This window comes from Hordeum vulgare, chromosome 7H (assembly GCF_904849725.1).
Source record: "Hordeum vulgare subsp. vulgare chromosome 7H, MorexV3_pseudomolecules_assembly, whole genome shotgun sequence".
Lineage (NCBI taxonomy): Eukaryota > Viridiplantae > Streptophyta > Magnoliopsida > Poales > Poaceae > Hordeum > Hordeum vulgare.
The window spans coordinates 559,290,381-559,304,776 of NC_058524.1; the positions used below are offsets into that span (position 1 = coordinate 559,290,381).

The 14,396-nt window shown below is 48.1% G+C and overlaps 1 long non-coding RNA gene across 1 annotated transcript; it reads left to right on the top strand.

Annotated features, from left to right (window-relative positions):
* The first annotated feature begins 4,812 nt into the window (after positions 1-4,812).
* On the top strand, positions 4,813-5,746 carry LOC123409776. The gene is made up of 2 exons (XR_006612901.1): positions 4,813-5,123; positions 5,290-5,746. It is a non-coding gene; the product is annotated as an uncharacterized LOC123409776 (long non-coding RNA).
* Positions 5,747-14,396: the final 8,650 nt, after the last annotated feature.

The following is a 14,396-nucleotide window of genomic DNA, read 5'->3' on the forward strand; positions in this document are numbered from 1 at the left end:
CATAGTTCTCGAACCCGCAGGGTCTGCACACTTAAAGTTCGACGTTGTTTTATGCGTATTTGAGTTATATGGTTGGTTACCGAATGTTGTTCGGAGTCCCGGATGAGATCACGGACGTCATGAGGGTTTCCGGAATGGTCCGGAAACGAAGATTGATATATAGGATGACCTCATTTGATTACCGGAAGGTTTTCGGAGTTACCGGGAATGTACCGGGAATGACGAATGGGTTCCGGGAGTTCACCGGGGGGCAACCCACCCCGGGGAAGCCCATAGGCTTTGGGGAGACACACCAGCCCTTAGTGGGCTGGTGGGACAGCCCCAAAGGGGCCTATGCGCCAAGGATAAAGAATCAAAGGAAAAGAAAAAAAAGAGGGAGGAGGTGGGAAGGGAGGAGGACTGCCTCCCACCAAACCTAGTCCAACTCGGTTTGGGGGGGGGGAGAGTCCTCCCCCTTGGCTCGGCCGACTCCTTGGGGGTCCTTGGACCCCAAGGCAAGGCCCCCTCCCTCCTCCTATATATATATGGAGCAATTAGGGCTGATTTGAGACGACTTTCCCATCACAGCCCGACCACATACCTCCATAGTTTTTCCTCTAGATCGCGTTTCTACGGAGCTCGGGCGGAGCCCTGCTGAAACAAGGTCATCACCAACCTCCGGAGCGCCTTCACGCTGCCGGAGAACTCTTCTACCTCTCCGTCTCTCTTGCTGGATCAAGAAGACCGAGATCATCGTCGAGCTATACGTGTGTTGAACGCGGAGGTGCCGTCCGTTCGGTACTAGATCGTGGGACTGATCGCGGGATTGTTCGCGGGGCGGATCGAGGGACGTGAGGACGTTCCACTACATCAACCGCGTTCTCTAACGCTTCTGTTGTATGATCTACAAGGGTACGTAGATCACTCATCCCCTCTCGTAGATGGACATCACCATGATAGGTCTTCGTGCGCGTAGGAAAATTTTTGTTTCCCATGCGACGTTCCCCAAGAGTTACCCCTCCGGCTCCCATATTCTGCTGTATGGAGGGTTTCGTCCCAGAAAAAATCAAGAGAGAGCTTTCGGGAAGAAACGTCGCGCCACGAGGCAGAACTTGAGCAGAACCAATCTAGAGCTCCGGCAGAACCGTCCTGCCGGGGAAACTTCCCTCCCGGAGGGGGAAATCGTCGCCATCGTCATCACCAACACTCCTCTCATCAGAGGGGACTCATCTCCATCAGCATCTTCATCAGCACCATCTCATCTCCAAACCCTAATTCATCTCTTGTACCCAATCTCCATCTCGCGACTCCGATTGGTACTTGTAAGGTTGCCAGTAGTGTTAATTACTCCTTATAGTTGATGCTAGTTGGATTACTTGGTGGAAGATCACATGTTCAGATCCTTAATGCTATTCAATACCTCTCTGATCATGAACATAATTATGCTTTGTGAGTAGTTACGTTTATTCCTGAGGACATGGGATAAGTCTTGTTATAAGTAGTCATGTGAATTTGGTATTCGTTCGATATTTTGATGTGTTGTATGTTGTATTTCCTCTAGTGGTGTTATGTGAACGTCGACTACATGACACTTCACCATTATTTGGGCCTAGAGGAAGGCATTGGAAAGTAATAAGTAGATGATGGGTTGCTAGAGTGACAGAAGCTTAAACCCTAGTTTATGCGTTGCTTCGCAAGGGGCTGATTTGGATCCACCACTTTAATGCTATGGTTAGACTTTTTCTCAATTCTTCTTTCGTAGTTGCGGATGCTTGCGAGAGGGGTTAATCATAAGTGGGATCTTTCTCCAAGTAAGGACAGCACCCAAGCACCGGACCACCCACATATCAAACTATCAAAGTAGCGAACGCAAATCATATGAACATGATGAAAACTAGCTTGATAGAAATTTCCATGTGTCCACAGGAGCGCTTTACCTTATATAAGAGTTTGTACAGGCTTGTCCCTTGCTACAAAAGGGATAGGGCCATCTTGCTGCACCTTGGTTACTATTGTTACTTGTTACCCGTTACGAATTATCTTATACCGCAATTATCTGTTACCAATAATTTCAGTGCTTGTAGAGAATACCTTGCTGAAAACCACTTGTCATTTCCTTCTGCTCCTCGTTGGGTTCGACACTCACTACTAGGAAAAGGGCTATAGATGATATAGACACTAATGACGCACCAGACAAGTAGTGCGCCACTACTATATAGCAGTGGCACACCATGTGCAGGTGTGCCATTAGTGTGATGGACACTAATGGCGCACCACACACTCGGTGCGCCACTACTATTTTTTTTTTGCAAAACTACTAATGGCGCACCGGGGCAAAGTGCGCCATTACTAGTTAACTAGTAATGGCGCACCACTCACCTAGTGCGCCACTACTATAATTTTTTTTTGCAAAACTACTAATGGCGCACCACCAGCTGGTGCGCCATTAGTAACCAGGGTTACTAATGGCGCACTTGTAGGTGGTGCGCCACTACTATTTTTTTTGTTGCAAAACTACTAATGGCTCACCACCAGCTGGTGCGCCATTAGTAACCAGATTACTGTGCGTCATTAGTAGTTTTGCAAAAGAAAAATGTCTCTGCCACCCACGACCCCAACCCCAACTCCCCCCTCCTTTCATCCCCAACATGTTGCCGCGATCGCCGGCGAGCCTCCACCTCCGGTCGCTCCGGTGGCCGTGCGGTTTCGGCTCGTCCTTGGCCCCGACGGCGGCCGCGAAGGAAGGGGCTGGCGGGAAGATCGTGGTCGCGGTGGTGTTCGAGCGCCTCCCCGTCGTCATCCCCAAGATCCACCCCATCGTCTACGCTTTCCAAGAATTCTCATACTCCAGATCTAGTGCCATCCCAGCGGAAGGAGTATGAGAGCGCGACACCTAGCGCCCAGAAATCCCAGAATCCACCAACAGCAAGCTTGCAAGGCGGCCAGGCGCGCACCGAATCTGCGCTCGCTCGCTTCGCGGGATCGATCCCGGTCGAGTTCTCTGGTGTTCCGCGGGATCCCCGCCTCCTCCTTCTCCCGTTCTTGATCATGTACTGTTCTTCTGACAGGTAGAGAGATCTACTTGCTGGCAGCGCCCTGTTCCGCCCCATCCTGGCCGTGAATTTTGCCGAATTTTGGATGCCTGCTGCAGGAATGGTTGGTTTGCGATTTAGATTTTCGAAATTGTCGTTTCTAGAACTCGAGAGATGGCATCTTTGCCTTCACCTAGTTAACCAACTGGGGTGGCTCTCACTGCTGTAGATGCTCCTGTTTGTTCTGTTCCATCTCAGTTTTGATCCAACAACATTGGGGTGTCACCCAAGATTTTGGCTTGATGTCCTCAAAGACCACTGAATTTATGTTTTTCATTAGAGCTCATAATCCCGCCCTGCATTACATGTATACGTTATAATTTAATGTGATCTTCTGGCTGGCAGTTGTTGATCGGAAGAAGACTTGAGAATGCAGAAAGATGTGCTTGCATAACACCAAACACTTACTTTGTGCAAACAAGATCAGAGCTAACTTATTTATGTCTTTGGTATCTTTAGTTTATTGTAGATCATAGGTCTCGTGCATTCAATTGGTTCTGTGCAGGCTTGTGCGGTTGGCTGCATCATGTATGCATTTGTATGCTCCTTCAACATAGCATAGGCCACGCTTGAGTTGCAAAGTAGTGCAGAAGTGCAGAAGTTTCGTTTCATTTCATTTCACCATTCATCCTTTTACGCTCTTGAGCTTCATTGACTGATTGTTCTCATTCTTATGTCTTGGAGTTCTGAAAAGAGGCTGCACAATGGAGTTATCAAAGCAGGGCCAGGAACCCATGCCGGCTAGCATGGGATCTCAAGCACTCCCCTCTTCAAATATCCAACCTACCCAGACTAGGTATCCCGTTGCGTTATATCCACCCCTATCTGCTGGCTGGGGTGCACAGCCAATGTTCTCTGTGGGAGCTTCAGTGCCTACTAGTTCATATTATATTGTCCCTATGAGTCAATAAGCGGCTGCCCAAGCTGGTGCTTCCAGGACAGAGACTTCGCATCCTTTGGGGGCACAATCTGTAAGCAGAGTATCATTGAGGCCGCCTCAGTAGGTGCTGAATATTCAGACATCTTTGCCATTAGTGATTGGATCTCAGCTGTCGCCATCTGTTGCGGGAAAGAAAAGTGTTGCTTCTCCAAAGGTTCGGATGATGAAATCTGCATTGTCCACCAAGCGTCCTGCACAGAAAGAGCAACCATCAAAGCCTCAGCCTCAGCCTCAGCAGTTCGAATCTGTGAGATCAAAGTTCAGGGAATCACTTTCTACTGCACTCGTAATGGATTCTGACCAGCAGGATAAGAACCAATCTGCTTAGAACCTGAAGTCTGATGGGTCAGCCGACCAGAAGGGAGATGAAGTGCAGGATACAGTGATGACCACATCCAAGGATGCGAGTACAACCAATTCAGAGGCATACTATGCTGATGTCGCTAAGAAATGTGAGCGAGATGAGAAGTTAGGTTGTGCATGCAAGGACGATGTGCATGGTCTAACTGAACCTGAACCCGAAAACCATCGGTAACTTATTTATGTCTTTGGTATCTTTAGTTTATTTTCCTGGTGCATTGATCCATTAATTTTGACTTCTCAACTCTGAATAGCATGATTATGCATCTTGACATGAAGCCGCACATTATACCTTTGTGTAGTGACTTCTCTGGTCTGGGCCGTGAATCATGGGATCGCCACGACTTCCTGAGGTGACTTGGTATTCTCACAAATGACTTTTTGTAAATACGGATATATATCCACCTGACTCTCAAACTACTCAAAATGTGAAGGTGCAAGCTTGTAGTCACCTATTGTCTGTGAAGGTCAATATGATTATTAAATGTGTTGAAATATTGTTCAACTGCTAGTCTAAGTACATTTTGCCTGTCTATATTCTTTGCAGGGTACTCCATCTTATGCACAGTTTATGTATGGGGATGCTGACTCCAAGTTCGCGCCATCAGTAAAAGGAGTTGCAGCCACTGCTCATTTCAATGACCTGCACCACATAATCCCTTGGAGGACTGCACACATCTTCACTTCAAATTACACCTATTCCTTCCTTGTCAGCCCAGGCCACATGTTCTTACGCCTCTACTTCTGTCCGGGTGAGTACTATGACGATGATGGAGACTATGCTATCTCCAATGCCTTCTTCCGTGTCACGACAGGAAATCTTGTCCTCTTAAATGATTTTAATGTTTCACAAATAGCACAAGATATCAGTTTTGCCTACCTTGTGCGTGAATTCTCAGTGAACGTTTCTTCAAGCAGCTTGGACCTCACCTTTGCCCCATCAGCACATCGGAATGGTTCTTATGCATTTGTGAGTGGCATTGAGATTGTGCCCTTCAGCACATCGGAATGGTTCTTATGCATTTGTGAGTGGCATTGATTAAATAAGGATTCGTCAAGATACAAGGGGAGATACAACATGTTACTATGTTACCTTTTAAATCTCCCCCCCCCCCACAGAACTCATAGTTGTAGTTACATTTGCTAAAATCTGAAGCATGTGGCCTTTTGGAATATGCATCTTTTTTTTGTTCCTATTTTTTATTTGTTGGAGGAAAACATGTATGTACTCATATTTTTGGTTCACCTTTTTTTTATGTATTAATCGTTTGCACGGCACATGATGCCTAATAATAAGAAAAGAGATGTGTATTGATCATGAGTTTAGTATACTTATTTTCAGCTATTTAGAGGCTTTATTATTGGTTCTGTGGAACAAGCTGCATGGCAAAAATCTAGGTTAATTTTTGCGTTCAATGTATGTGCATGTTTATAAACATATTTTCATTGTGGTGTAATATGTGTTTATCTTGAACCTTCTTGTTGGTGTGAGGATAATAATTGAATATTTTTAGAGCTGGTAGTATAACCTGTGGCGCACCATGAGCTATACTAATGGCACACCTGGGAGGCATACTAATGGCGCACCTGGGATGCATACTAATGGCACACCTGGGAGGCATACTAATGGCGCACCTGGGATGCATACTAATGGCGCACCATGAGCTATACTAATGGCGCACTGCCTGGTGCGCCATTAGTAAAAAATTCTAATGACGTGATGCTAGTGGCGCATCTATAGTGCGCCATTAGTAGCCAAAACAGGTGCGCCACTAGCAGGCCTTTTCCTAGTAGTGACTCTTACTTATCGAAAGGACTACGATAGATCCCCTATACTTGTGGGTCGTCATTTACCACCAAGCATACATGGGCTCCTAGATTTCACCCATACTTTGACCAATCACAATGGCAAGACTATCATGGACTTCAACTATGGCCTGATCCGGAATGGAAGGTGGTTAAACATAGAAGAAAAAGACAAAGCGTCTAAGAGGTGACATGGATGAAGGGGTGGTGGCCGAGAAATGGGAAGCAACCAATTCAAAGAGATCAGTGAGAGAGCCCATTGTAAGGAGTGCGGTGGTAGAGACCACAACACAAGAAGTTGTACCAAGAGGAAGAAGAGAAAAACTGAAGCAAGCACAAACAAACCAAGTAGTAGCCAACAAGGTACTAGTACCCAACATAGAGGTAGCCAACTTGGACTTACAAGGGGTCGTGGTGGTGGCTACAGAGACTACAAACAACCTCCCTTCCTATAGCACGAATTCACTGTGTGGCACCTAAGGTTGAGGTGCCACACTATTGGAAAACTGGTTACACAGAGCAGACAAAGAACTGTAGGCAATTTCACCGCTCCCAAAGTGCTAAATCACTGTGTGGCGCCTGAGAAAAGTGTGGCGCCTAACTGTAAGGCACCACTCTGTCGAATGTGGTGCCTAGGTCTCAGGCGCCACACAGTGACTTAGTGCTCTGGGAGGGGTGAAACTGCCTGCAACTCTTTGTTTGCAGATTTTCGATAGTGTGGCGTCATAGCCTTAGGCGCCACACTAGAAAAAATTGCGCACTTTTGTAGTGTGGCACCTAATTCTTAGGAGCTATAGATTGAAAAACTACATAAACAAAGTATAGATTATGCAATCTTCAGAAATGACAAATTTACACACTATGTGATCTTCACAGACAGCAAAGCACATTATGTAATCTTAACACAGAGCAAATACGATTAGGTCAACATAACTTCAATTCAAAGAAAGATGAGTAGTTCAACATTACTACGAGTTCAACATCGGCAACAAAGACGCTAAGTTCAACATTGCTATAAGTTCAACACCAGTACTTCATAAGAAAACACGACACGGGCAACAACAATACTTCCTTCCTTGCCTCGTCCCCTAGTACGAAGTTTCTCCCTCACAACCGGCTATGATTCCTCCTCCAATATGTCATCGTCATCATCATCATCATCGTCCATACCCATCATTCTCCTCATCCCTCTTGTCATCCTGGAGCCCTCAGGACCGGCTGCTTATGTTTGTTGTTGAAGTCCTGGGGTGTGTATTGGTTGATTCATCTCCCTGGCTTCAACACGTAAGTGGAGCGTTGGAAGGCCCACAATATCATGTCGTCCTCAAACTTTCATGAAAAAGTTGTATCATCCTTTGTATGTCATGTATAAAAAGATGAATGTACTGTATTGCCATACCTGTGTAGTCTCCTCATCGGCATCATCATCCTCTAAATGAGCTCCGAAGTAGTGTCGTCCTCCATACGATCTGTCGAGGTCGTATCATCCTCCATACGAGCCACATTCCTATTTGATGAATCGGACGTGAACGGCTCTAAAAATTCGGGGCCACGACAACCTAGAAGGTTGGATAACCGTTGTAACGATTGACCTAACGGTGTGACATTGACACATGAATGAGATATGGAACTTAGCAAACAATATGCAATTAGGCAACATTGAAGCATGGCATCGTACCTTCATGAAAAGTCTAAGTGTAGATTCTTCCAGTGGTGGCTTTGTGTTCGGTGATTCTTCCAGTGGTGGCTTTGTCCATTTTAGCTCAGGGCGGCCGATTTTCTCCGTGATTGCAGCACGTACGTCTGTCAGCTCGTGTATTGGCGAAAGCAACGAGGCAACTCATGCCCCATGACCAGAAACCATCGATGAGATTGAAAAATGGATACCGTCGGACATAGGGGCCTAGAAAATGAACAACGGAGTGGGAAAACAATAAAAGCTTTGTTGTCAGAGACTCCAATGGACGTGTTGCTTTGTCCATATGTAAGGGGGTGTTTGGTTTGTTGCATTGCATGTGGCTCGTATCCACCATGCAAAAATTGAGTGTTTGGTATACTGCATGGGCTTTCTGGCGTGGTGGATGCAAAACTAGGCCTCTCAGCCAGGCTGAGAAAAACACAAGTTTCGAGCATAGCTCGCATGCAAGCTCGCTCGTTTCCTTTTCTTCTTCTAACTTTCCTCCAAGGCCATCGCATAGACCAGGCACTGCCGCCATCCTCGACCAAACGACCGCCGGATCCCGCCGTCTGACGTCGCCGCACGCTGGATCCCGCCGTCTCGCATCGCCTCGCATCGTGCTCGCACCGCCGCACGCCGGATCCCGCCACCTCGCACCGTCGACCCCAGATCCCATCGTCCCGTGTTGCCACGTGGTCACCCTTCCTCATCTCGTGCAGACATATCGTCCATGTTCACCAAACACTATCTCCGCTCATCTTTGCAACAACTGAACCTGGCCACGCTCAGCCTGGATCTTGCATGCGGTGCAATGCATACCTGGCCAAACAGGCTGGCCCGACCCATCAGAATCGTTCCTGGCATGACACGGCCCGTCGGGGCACGATTAGTAAACGGACCGTGTCGTGCCGACCCACGTGCCCGGGTATCAGGCCCAAGCACGACACACATTGTAATCGTGCCGGCCCGCGGCACGCTGGGCACGTTAGCCGACCCGTTTACTTTTAAAAAGCAGACCAAAAAATCTGAAAAAAATTCAAAAAAATCCAAAAAATATATACTTTTACATAGTATTATATGGGATAAATCTAGAGTTTTATTAGCGCCTGCCTCATTAAAACCTTTCATCCCAAAGAAGTAAAAGAGTACAAGTCATTCTCTAAAAAAGTAGAAATACAAAAAAAAGATAGAGAAAGGGAAAAAATACAAATACTACATTACATGCCATGCTTTGGATTTCTAGAAATCCTTCAACCTTGCCCTGCACCTGCAGCCGCAGCTATAGCCGCCGCGTCGGACGCGTCCGCTGCCTCCTTCACGTGTGTCGTTACGTGCCTCAGTAGGTGGCCGGTTCCCGCATTTTATTTCACGAGCAACTTCTTACCGCATTGTTGGCACTTTGCAACAACCTGGGGGAGACCATCCTCATCTCTAACTATTTCTTCATCGTAGAAATTCCAAATTGCGTGTCGACGCCTCACAATAGCATCAAGCCAGTTTTGATTTGCATCAACCATGTTTGTGTGTGTAAAATGAGATGGAGTTAGAAATGAGAAACTTGGCATCCCTTTTTATAGCCAAAAAATGGCACGATAGGCACAATAGACAATGTGGCATGTGGGATAAATCTTGAGCTTTATTAGTGGCTGCCTCATTAAAACCTTCCATCCTTGGGAAGTAAAAGAGTACAAAGCCACTCTCTAGAATTACAAAAATGATTTTTTTTACAAAAAGACAAGAAAATTACAAAAGAAATAGAAAAGGAGTACACTACACCACTAATCTACCGATAGGTCCGATGCCGAGTCTTCGTCAAAGCACATGTCTTCAAACATGCCTGCTAGTTCCATGTGTTTCTGTAGTGTGTTGGGCTCTCCTTCTTGATAGCTCCCCACCTTTCACGGACATCAGTGTTCTCACCATATCAGGGGTGAGATTAGTTCTTCTATCCTCAATTATTCTTCCAGCAATTATTCTTCCAGCAAGGCTGAAAGCAGACTCCCATGACACCGTAGAGACGGGTACCGATAACACATCACGTGCTAATATGGAAAGCATCGGAAATGTACGTTTGTGTTCTTGCCACCATTGCAGTATGTTGAAGTCTTCCTCACTATCTAAATCGAACATGACTTTGTCACTGTTGAGGTACTTCGATAACTCCCCGGCAGCTTGAATCGAAGATGCTGAAGTAGAAGAGCTTCCGACGGTAGAGGAGGACGAAGAAGAAGAACCAAAGATTTTGCTCCCATGCTCCTCTCCTTTTACCTGCAGTAGGTGGTGGTGGAGGTCGTTGCATTCTAACTCCGGAATATTTTTGCTCATACTTTGCAAAAACTTCATATAGCTTGTCACGAGCCATGTTGAAGTCATCAGTATAATCTAAACTTAGGGATGCAGATAGTACATTGAGTGCACTACGATGCCCTTCAAGTTTAGCTCTCGGATCCAAGATAAATGCAAATGCATACAACTGTGGAATATGTTCTCAATATTTTAAATACTTTGTTTTCATGTCAGCAACAACATTAAGTAATAATCCATCACCTTCATAGGATTTCAAGTGACTAGCATTGTCTAATATGGTATGCACCAACAAAGGAGATGTGGGGTTATAAACCCCAGACAAAGTACTGTTGCATCATAGAACAACTCAAGAAATGTAGTCAATGTTGTAATAACATGCCAAGTTTTATCGATGATTAGAGGTTCAACCCCATAATTTGCATTAATAAAACCATTGAACGAAACTTTGTCTCGAATAATTGCCTTAAGCATCAAATATGTAGAGTTCCATCTAACAGGCATGTCTGAATTATACTTATGAGGGGTTGCACCTATGGCAATGCAATATCTCATATAGTTTGAAATTCGTTGAGTTGAATGCGAAAGATAAGATATTGCAGTGCGTATGCATTCAACGTGTGGTTCACATATATGTAAAGCACCTTTAGCAATAAGATTAATGATATGGCAAGCACAACGTTGATGCATTAAAAATGCAGCATGTGTGGAGAATATAGGAGTGAGAGTGTTCATTGCACTCGTGTTTGCTGAAGCATTATTCAAAGTTATTGCGAAAACTTTGTCGGCAAGAGCAAAATCATTCACAACTTTTAGTATAGCTTCAGCAATGTTTGGACCACTATGTGATACATCTATTAATTCAAATCCTATGACTCTTTTTTGTAGCTGTTAATGTTCGTTAACATAATGAGTTACCACACTAATATAGTCTTACTTTACACGACCAGACCATATATCAGATGTTAACGACACTGAAAAAGTGCACATAGAAAATTCATCTTTTTATTTTATCTTTACCAGTCTGGTAAAGCTTTTTAAGATCCCTACTTGTAGTTTGTCTAGAAACTGGTCTATAATTAGGATTATGACAAGATTGAATAAATTCTACAAAAGCGTGAGATTCACCAATACCCAGTGGTAAATCATTTGAAGCAATAAAACGGCATAGACCTTCCTGCGCTCGTCGAGGATCGTAAACGACATTGCTTATCGTACCGTCGGTGTTGAACTTAGAGATGAGTTTGCACGGCCAAGCTCGACGCGCTCGTTGCATCCGCCTTCTTGTGGGAATCCAAATGCCTCTTCAGGTGCATGGTTCCTCCCTTGGCTTCTCCGGTTAGCTCCTTCTGGCACCTTTTGCACCATGTTGACACCTTCCGCACACCGCACACCATGGATATTTCTTCATTGAAAAATTCCCACACCTCGAAGGTTCTACGGCGAGTTCTTCTCACACCCATGCTGGTGGAGGAACCCGTCCCACTACTAGATTTGCCTTGACCATCGGGTTGGGTATCGGGAAGGGCCTCGAGAGAGGGATGATCCGTATAGGGTGGAGGCATGGTAATCTGATCGGAGCTCGAGGGAAGATGCCAAAGTCATCGGCTATTGTGAAGGTAGTATTGTCTTGGTTGTCATGTTTGAGTGTGTGAAATATGTGGGCTAGGCAGCCCTATTTATAGGGGAAAAATCAATTTTCAAACTAATTTGACCCTCAAACGATCACATTTTTGAAAATATGAATTATATATTAAAAAATCCCTCCTAATATCTCCTAAACCCAGCTAATCCCTCCTAATCTCTGCTCTCCCGTGTCCCGCCACTTCCGCTCCCCCATCCCAGCTAGCTGGCGCCCTGGCCCGCTCCCCCCGCACCAACGGCCGACCGCCCCACCCCTCTCCCCCATTGCCCGAGGCTCCCGTGCCGTGCCAAGCGTGCCACGAGCCGGCCCACATTAATCGTGCCCTGCCATGCTAGCACGCGGGCTCGGGGTGACGGCCCGGGCACGGCACACGGTGTGCTCGTGCCTGGCCCAGGCACGATTAGCCCATATCGTGCCTGGCCTGCGGGTTGTTGGGCCGACCCGTCAGGCACGGTCCGTTTGACCAGCGTAGAGCTACATAGGGAACCAAAGATGCCCCAAGTGATTGTGCCCCTACATGCTACAGCTCGCCTAAAGAATATGAAATGGCTGCTATTTATATGGTTTGGCTGAGTTAAGAACAACGCAGACAGCCAACCATTTTGCAGGAGCCGCAACCGCGAAGAGAAGAGCTGCGACGGGTCACGGCGACGCGGCCGACGTGCTGATGCATCGTTGCTGGAAGTTTTGAACTGGCCGGTGCCTCGGTGGAAACGCAGCAACCGGCCATCCGGACGGTGGCGAGTCGACCATGTTGCTGAATCAGGAGGCGTGACAAGCGGTGACCGGCGGAGGTGAGGGGAGGGGGATCTACGCAACACTGACAATAGCTCATTGCCTTCCAGTACAGGTCCACCCACTACCTACTCGGCTGCTCGACGCCATTCGTCGCGAATACGCGATGTCTTTGGATGGAAGGGACCACGAGTCCACGGCCGATTGATGTCAGCGATATAAAGCGCGATTCGTTATTATCCCTATGACGAGTCGTCGTCGTCGTCGGCGGCGTCCAGATCACGGCCGGTCATCAGACAACGACTCGGCGGCGGACGAGGAGCCCGGGCCGTCAGTGTTGAGCGGCGGCGAGCCCTCGAAGAGCTGCTTCCGGAGCACGTCGTGGAGGTTGTGGAAGAGCCTCCTCTTGACGGTGTCCAGGGCCGCCTCGAGCCGGTGGAGCAGCTCCGTTGAGTTCTTGTTGTACATGAAGAGGCCGTTGTAGAGGTCGAAGCTGTCGCTGCAGATGTTGTCCACGAGCCGGAGCAGCGTCTCGTACCCCTTGGTGTTGATTGGGGTGGAGCTGAGCTCGAGCGTGGCCAGCATCCGGCCGACGGTGTGGGTGAGGAACTGCGTCTCGGCGGCGTGCGCGTCGTGCTCGGCGCAGCACATCTCCACCATGCGGCACCCCTCGCGCTCGAAGATGTTGAGGAAGACGTTTGCGCGGGCGCGGCGGGCGGGGAGTCGCCGACGCGGACCCTCCGTATCGTAAAACGCGATGAATCCTTTTCCCTGATTTTTTTTTCCGAGCAAGACGAAATAAATAGAGCTGAGTTTGAGGGCGGTGGAGCCACGTGGGCCCCACAAGCCCTCACGGCGCGGCCTGGGGGGTGGCCGTGGCCCAGTGGTTTGTGGCCCACTGACACACCTCCTCCGGTGGATCTTTGCGTAGATATTTTTCTTTTATTTCAGAAAAATTCTCCGTAAATTTTCAGGACATTTGAAATTTTTTATTTCTACACAAAAACAACACCATGACAATTCTGCTGAAACAACGTTAGTCCAGCTTAGTTCCATTCAAATCATGCAAATTAGAGTCCAAAACAAAGGCAAAAGAATTCGAAAAAGTAGATACGATGGAGACGTATCACCGGCCATCGCGACCGACAGTACCTCAGCGTTGAGGTCTGCCGGCGCTACTGGCAGACGAGGACGTCGGTCCTGTGGAGTGATGTCCACCTCCCCAACGCGTGGCATCTCTCCGCCGACCGCGTCCCCATCCCTCCGGTGCCGACGAGCGACCGTGCGCGCCGCGTGGAGATCGACTGCCGTCGCTGCCACCTCCCCGACGACCTTTATTACGACCCAAGGTACGCCGCCGACAGTACCTTGTGGGACACATGGTTGAGGGACGAGCACGACGTGCGTCGTGCCTCGTACTTCGCCGGGACGGTCGCGGGGCCGTGGCGGGCATGGGAGGTGCACGGACATACGTGGGTGCGCGGCATCACGCCCACGCCGTCGCCTTTGTCGTCTCCGTCACCGTCACCACCTCCACCTCCTCGCATGACGGAGGAGGAGGAGGCCAGCCTCATTCAGCTCGTCATGGAGGACTCCATGATGACGCATGATGAGCGTCAATGGCCGGGCCTGGACCACGCCATGGCCCTTTCTACGGCCGGCGACGTCGCCATTCCCGAGCCGAAGGAGGAAGAGGAGGTGGTCGCGTTCCCACCGGAGCTCATTGACGCGTCGTGGGGCTGGTCCTGCACCGTGCCGGAGATGGCGCAGGCAGTGGGGGTCGTGAACTGGTGCCCCACGCCGCCGCGGTCACCGGAGCAGGAGGCCTCGCCATGGGAGGAGGTGCTGCAGGCCAGC